The sequence below is a fragment of the Octodon degus genome, unplaced genomic scaffold, assembly GCF_000260255.1.
Source record: "Octodon degus isolate 3935 unplaced genomic scaffold, OctDeg1.0 scaffold00074, whole genome shotgun sequence".
Classification (NCBI taxonomy): domain Eukaryota; kingdom Metazoa; phylum Chordata; class Mammalia; order Rodentia; family Octodontidae; genus Octodon; species Octodon degus.
The window spans coordinates 6,001,705-6,008,392 of NW_004524650.1; positions in this window are offsets into that span (position 1 = coordinate 6,001,705).

The following is a 6,688-nucleotide window of genomic DNA, read 5'->3' on the forward strand; positions in this document are numbered from 1 at the left end:
GTAAAGGAACCTAGGAAATATACCTTCCTGCCACAGAAGGCCAGAGAATCTCAAAGCAAGATTCAAATGACACACACTATTCACAAAGTAGTAGTGAGTAAGTAGGGGTGAATGAAGGGAAAGGTGAGGTAAGGGAAGGAGTGATTGGAGATATTACTATAGATCCCTGATTAAAGAAGGGTAGGCAATATACACATACTTTCCTCTCCTCACTCCTTCAGAAATGATGTTCTCCCCAGGTGCTATAGTTTGAACCCTGAATGTCCCCTAATATCCATGTGCTAAAACCTTGACCTTCAGCCCACTGTGCTGGTGGGAGACCATGGAAACTTCAGCAAGTGAGACCGAGTGGGAGGAAGTTAGGTCATTGGGAGCATGCCCTTGGGGGAGTATTGAGATCTCAGCCTCTTCCTTTCTCTTTGCTTCCCAGTCACCATAAGGTCAATAAGCCTTTTGCCATGTGCTCCACCATGATGTGTTCTGCTACCATGGGCTCCAACCAACAAGGCTAAGAGTCCAAAGACTGAAGCCTCTTAAACCATGGGCCTAAATAAACTTTCTTCTTTTTAAGTTGATTATCTCAGGTATTTGGTACAGTCATGCAAAACTGACACCAACTCACTAACCAAAAACATCCAAGTGTTTCTTAAGACAGTGAGAAATGAGGAAGAGAGCTGTAATAGTGAAAGTCCAGAAAGTATGAATTCTAAGGAAGTACCAAATAGTTCAAAAAGCATGGTAAGTTAGCAAAATAGGTTGTGTAGAAGCAGTCCAGAACTAATTTCTTGTATTTGTAACTCATTATAATAATAAAGACAGTTGGGGATGAGGAACTTGACAGCTATCTGAAGAGAAGCAGTCAAACTGGAACAGAGTCAGCCCAGGTCCCTAAGAGAGCGAGAGCTGAGGGGTGGAAAGTTGGACATCCAGACCTCCATGTGCCCACGTGCAAGATGAAAGAGGACTCTGCCCTGGCTGCAGCTAGGTGAGGCCCTTACATTTCCAGGTCTATTCATTCCACAGAAAGAGACTGACCCCCCACAGTGACCAGGTACTAGTCTAAGCCCTGTGGAGAACAATGGGAACATCCCACACCCTTTTGTGAGTCAGAGTGATTCAGTCCACCCCACGTGGAGGAGAGAGAGGAAGGGAGGGAGTGTCCTGGTAGTGTTTGGGCCAAGAGAAACCTCAATTCCTCTGTTATTCCTTGTTCTTGCACACACATTTATGGTAGTAAAACATGCAATATAAGTACATCTCCTTCATTAACAAAGATATTACCATAAGAAAAATCGCATTTCCGGGCTGGAGAGATGGCTCAGTGGTCTAAAGCACCTACTTGAAACAAGCTTGGCAAAGCACAGGGACCGCGGTTCGATCCCCAGCACCACATGCCAGCCAGCCCCGCCCCCTGGTGGGCTGAGCTGGCCACACACACACACACAATAAATAAATGTAATAAATAAAAATAAATATTAAAAAAAAATCGCATTTCCCCCTGGAGTTTAGTTTATTCAGCTCAAGTCAACAAATATCTGCTGTGTGCCACTCTTACACCTGGTGTGGGGGTTTAGAAATGAACATTTTCTTCAAAATCTGTGTCTTTCTTCAGTGAGACTGCAATGGCAAATAAAGCAACTCTAAATCCAGAAATTACAGTCAGAGACCTGAGGGCCTCTCCAGTTCATGCAGATGGTGAAAGGTCATCTTCTCAGCAGGATACAGCAGTAGTGACATCAGTCAGCACCATTAGAAGTGGACCTGAGTCAGATCCAGAGACAGCCAGTCTTGGCTTTCAACATAGGAAAAACAACAACAACAACAACAACAAAAATCCTTGCCTTTTGGCCATCTCAGAACAGGAGGCAGGGGACAGGCCCCTCACAGCTCTGCAAGGCCCCAAGAACTCTCTGTTCTTGACCAAAGAAGACTCATAATCCCTCACATCCACAAAAGAATATTTTATTCATACCAAACTCTAATATGCTCCTCTTAAACTCATACTTTATAAGAAGTATTTCAGTAATTTAAGTAGGCCAGAACTATAATTCACTATCTGGCTAATTTTTAATTGATATCTAGGAAAGGTACCTCTGAATGTGTTTTTAGCACATTAAACTTTTTTGAAAAATATTCAAATGGCTGACAAGCAAAAGAAGACTCATGCCTTGTTCGAGATACTCATTTTTCCTACCAATGTGCTCAAAACATCGTTCCTCAGATGATGCTGTCATATTTTAGAAGCACATTTCTGTTTCACAAGAGTCATGTCCAGATGTGAACATCCTTGGTATAAAATGTCTGCCTTCCAGAATTGCAGTTTGTTTTGAGAAATCAAATTTTTAAGCTCAAAAATTTGGGTGCCCAATTGTCTCTGTGTACTCAGCCAGCTGATGTTTGGTATCATTTTGTACCCAGCTTTCAATCTGGTTACCTTTTCAAGAAAAGGTAGGGGCTGCAGGCCTGTTGGGCCCTTCTCACGTGTCACCCCAGGAGGGTTGCAGCCTAGTCAGTGCCTGCGACACAAGCCTGACTCCCTGTGTCCCTTCATTTGGCTCAGGACACACTTACTTTTGCCTCATTATATGTGAATTTGTGTACAAAAAAAGCCTGCCTGGATCCATTCCTACATTTTGATCTAACATCTTATTACTTTCAAAGCCTAAAGATATCAGGGAAGTTTTTGTCTTCATCAAAAGATCAAAACAGTATCATTATTGTCATTGGCTTGAGCAGCCAACTTAAAACATTACACACCCATGTGAAAGGCGTTTGGGAGATGAACATGAGGGTTGAGTGCATTTGGGGTTTGTTTGCTTCTCTGGTTTTGTTGACTAAAGTAACTGGAGCAGTTGAACAGGTGTGGGAAAGGGCAAGTCAGCTTACAGGAGGGACAATGCCTGCTCTTCCACCATCACTCAGTGTCAATTAAAAGAATTTACACCAACATTAATCCCTTGTGAAGTACTGAAGCCAGCTACCCTTGTCTACAGACAAGGAATCAAAATTAAACAAAGAGGCATCCAGATATCCTTTGCCTGCTATGAGCTTCCAGTAAGAAAGTGGACTCTGAGATTTTACTTGAAATCATTACAATATTTTTTAATTTGTATAAACAAGTTTTCAAAAATCTGAGTCATCCATTTACAATACAATAATTCATGTTAGCCAGGTGAGTCTGACAGATCAAATGGCTCTCCATCCAGAGTGATGACTGTTTTCTCAGGCCAGCAGCAGGCCTATTCTATGGGATCATGGAGGTGGCAGTGTCCTCCCACATAGCATGTGCTCTGTCTTCACCACTCCAGGACGCGAGACGCCCAGAGGTGTTCCGTCTGCACCAGTGAAAACAAAAGCTCAGGCTGGCAGGCTGGGTCATGGGCCAGTGCCCAGGCCAGAGCCACACAACCTGCCTTGAACTGCAACCCCACACGTCCCAGCCCATGATCTTGAGTAACTTATATTAGTCTTGCTAACCCTCAATTTTCTGAAGGGTAAAAAGGGATAAATTACAGTACCTGTTCCTAAGGGCTTTTCATGAGAAGCAAAGTTGATACTCCCAGTGTGTGGCAAGCGTTCAAACTACTTAGGGTGTTATATTAGTAATTAAGTGATGACAACTTACAAAGAGTCTATCAGTGCTTATCAGACAATCAGCTATTCGTGAAGTCCTAAAGCCCAGGGAACCCTGCTCACGTAGACAGATGCTTAAGCATTAAGTGAAAACATGAGTGTTAGGTGAGCAATGGGGGGAATTCTCCATTACTATCATTCTCCTCAAGAAGGCTGGAGAGTTTGGGAACTGGTAGCTGAAGAGGGAAAGCACTGAGTTTGTTTGGGAGGAGAGGGGAAGTGTTAGGAGAATCACAGAAAGCTCCTTCGTGCCTCATTCTCTGTCATGTCCCTCTTAAATTCCTACCTCCTCAAAGCCCCCCAGAATAACACATCCTTCCTGCAGATGGAAAGTAGTCGATGCAGGCGAGCATGTGCAGAGGCTGTGTCCAAGTGACCACCCCTTGGGGCCTCTCCCACACTGCCCAATATGTCATGAACCTGCCTCCCCTGAGCCCTAAGCAATGTGCATGCACTATGTCCTGACTCAGCGATGAGGGACAGTGCCAAGACCACAGCAACCACGATGACCGCGTGGGGCCATGTGGAAATAAAGTGAAAAGACCCACAGGCAAGTGGCCCTCACTTCCAAGTTAACTCCAGTGAAAAGAAATGACGAGGCTGAATTTGGTATCAAACTCTCATAACCAGTTTGCATGTAGAAACACCGACTGCTTTAAGCCAAGTGAGATTCAAAAGTGTGTGCAGAGAAACTATGAAATATTATTCATTGAAAAAATAAATTTCTTTTCCCATAATTTTACTGATAAACAAATAGCAATGAGGCAGTTTCAAACCAAATTGGTAGGACAATTTCAATAATTAACACATTGCATACATTCTTCCTAGTGGTTAATTGCTGTACAAGATGTGGACTTGATATCCTATTTACAAACACCATTAGAACAAATCCCTCTATTCATTAAGAGAATGTAACTATGTATCTATCTTAACCATTCTGAATACACAGATACAAAATGGACATTCATTTGTATCCCCTTTTTTTGGTTAAGTTCCATCACTTAAATATTATAGGTGTGTAAACTCTGCAAAATATTCTAAAAGAGTCCAGTAGTCCATAATAGTACTGGGTCTTCCGCTTCACTGGCAATGTCAGAAATTCTTGACCTGAATCCCTTACAGCTCAACATAACAGCATGGCTTTACTTCTTATACTTTGTTTTTATACTTTTCTGCTGGATGGTTAAGACCAAGGTAAAGCAGGACCTATGCAACAAGGGTTGTAGCTTTTGGATCTGATAAGGTCAATGAAATCTCCTCAGGATTTATCCTGAGATCCTATACCTCAGATTGTAGATCCTTTGTCAGTGTCAGCCAAGTGGATGAGTCACGGCCATTGCTTGGCCAATGTGCTCTCTGTGAAAGCCTGAGAGAATGTTTTCTCTCCATGTGACTCTCCTTAGGCACACTCTACATCATCGATCACTTTCCTCTTTGGCCCCATAATCTCCTTGATCAGAAAATTTGGGACACTACTGAGTTATATGACATTACAGTACAAGTTCTCATATGTCCTGAGTCTTAAGTGACCTTGGAAGGCTAGGGCCAAAATGTTGGCTTTCATTGCGGCCCTCCTTTTTCTCTAATTTTGGTCTGCAAACTTAGGTTGTTAACCCTCCAGAAGACAAGCTTATTGTTATAACCATACAATCTAGGCTGTTAAGCTTAACCTCACTATCTGTCTGAATATCAAACATCTTAGGCATAACATGGAACAAGTATTTTTCATCAAGTATCGATATGTTGAACTTTCAGTCCCTACAGAATATGATGAAAAAGTATTTAAAAATTAGAATGTATTTTAAAAATAGGCATAAAGAATTATATAATTCTTATGTTTACACATAAGTCCAGAAATCTAACCATATACAACCTTGAAGCAGGACAGTCCCACAACATTCCTTTTCCTGTTTCCTGCCTTCATTCACCACTCTCTTCTTCTTGAACAATCATCTACCCGAGAGACAGCACAGCAGCAACTGGCATGTCATGACAAGCAGCCCGTAATGAGAAGACCAGAATGACAGGCACTTCAAGCATGAACCTACTATTACAGATTGTCATCTTCAGTGCAGTTGCTTAGTTCACAGGTGTCAGTATATATAGTTAGTCAGAGTGAGGATCCTTCCAATTAACTGCTAGATTCAAAAATCTTCTCAAGATTCTCAGGAGAAAAAAATAAATTTCAATGAAAAACTTTAAAATGAATGTGGACATCCCCACCGTTCAGGACAACTGGCACAGGTAAGTCATGAAAATAAGGTCTGTCCCAGAAGTACACATCCTTGAGTAGTAAAGCACAGACTGAGATCTAGAACAATGGTCCATTGTTCCTCTTCACAGATAGGGAAGCTAGAGGCCTGAAGAGCCAGACAGCTGGACTCACACTGGTATGCTGACTTGCACGTGCACGAGCAGGCACATTCAGACATTTTCCCTCCGTAATGGCAGGAGTGAGCACAGTGTTCCACAAGCACATTTGACTTTAAGACCTAGACTATTTGGCACAGACTCAAAACTCAGTGTACTTTGCTCCTGGATTAACTGAACTATCCGAGCTAAAAGCTTTACTCATTCTTAACCTCCTTGAAACGCTGACTTGAGAGTCTTAGGCATTGCTCAGCGGAGTGCAGAAACAGATGGAACCCAAGAGCCAGCACGCACACTTCTTTAGCAACAGAAGGCCTGGGTCACAGGTCCTGGGCCTGCTCTTCATGGGCCTGTGCTAGAGATAGCCTACCCAGACCCAGAGACCACAGGGGTGGAGGGGTGAGTCCCAGTTACTGGGGATGTAGGAGGCACAATCAGAAAGGAGCTCAGGGTTCAAAGCTAAGACTGCAGTGACAGAAACAGTTCTCAAAAGTGACTTAGAGCTGGTGAAATTCTCTGTAAAACAGAACCTGAGAGATGGCATTTTTCACACACCAGTCACCACCCTAGCCCATCTCTGTAGGAGTTTGTGTAAACCATACCTATGTCCCACCAGGCTCAAAGGCAGCAGGGACTCAGAGTCTAATGAATTGCCTGGTGTCATTAGCACCATATCTCCTGGCCT